The sequence below is a fragment of the Heptranchias perlo genome, unplaced genomic scaffold (genome assembly GCF_035084215.1).
Source record: "Heptranchias perlo isolate sHepPer1 unplaced genomic scaffold, sHepPer1.hap1 HAP1_SCAFFOLD_269, whole genome shotgun sequence".
In the NCBI taxonomy this organism is placed as follows: domain Eukaryota; kingdom Metazoa; phylum Chordata; class Chondrichthyes; order Hexanchiformes; family Hexanchidae; genus Heptranchias; species Heptranchias perlo.
The window spans coordinates 386,916-387,277 of record NW_027139281.1 but is presented as its reverse complement, the minus strand read 5'-3'; the positions used below and the strand labels follow the sequence as shown (position 1 = coordinate 387,277).

At 48.6% G+C, this 362-nt stretch overlaps 1 non-coding gene across 1 annotated transcript; it reads right to left on the bottom strand.

The window, feature by feature from the left end:
• Window positions 1-94, bottom strand: trnay-gua (transfer RNA tyrosine (anticodon GUA)). The gene is made up of 2 exons: window positions 58-94; window positions 1-36 (listed from the first exon to the last, which is right to left on the bottom strand). It is a non-coding gene; the product is annotated as a tRNA-Tyr (tRNA).
• Window positions 95-362: the final 268 nt, after the last annotated feature.

Sequence of the window (362 nt, the reverse complement as noted above, 5' to 3'; positions counted from 1 at the left end):
TCCTTCGAGCCGGAATTGAACCAGCGACCTAAGGATGACTTTATTTTGTTTTATTCACTACAGTCTTCCGCTCTACCAGCTGAGCTATCGAAGGGAAGTGATAAACAGTGCTGTCTTTGGTGATTGTTCACCGTGCGCCTGTTGACACGTTCAGACTCGTGGAGTCCGGTGCTGATCGAAGACTTCTTTTGCCTGAAAGCGAGAGCTGAGTGTTTTGAAGTATTGCTGCTCAAAAGCGCTCCCTGCTGGTGAGCAGAGGCAGAGCAGCCTTGTTTGGGCAGACACAGAAAGTTTTCAGGTTTGAGAAAGGAAAAGAGACGTCCTGTGCCTTCATGGCAACATGTTAATCTGTGAGGTGCCTG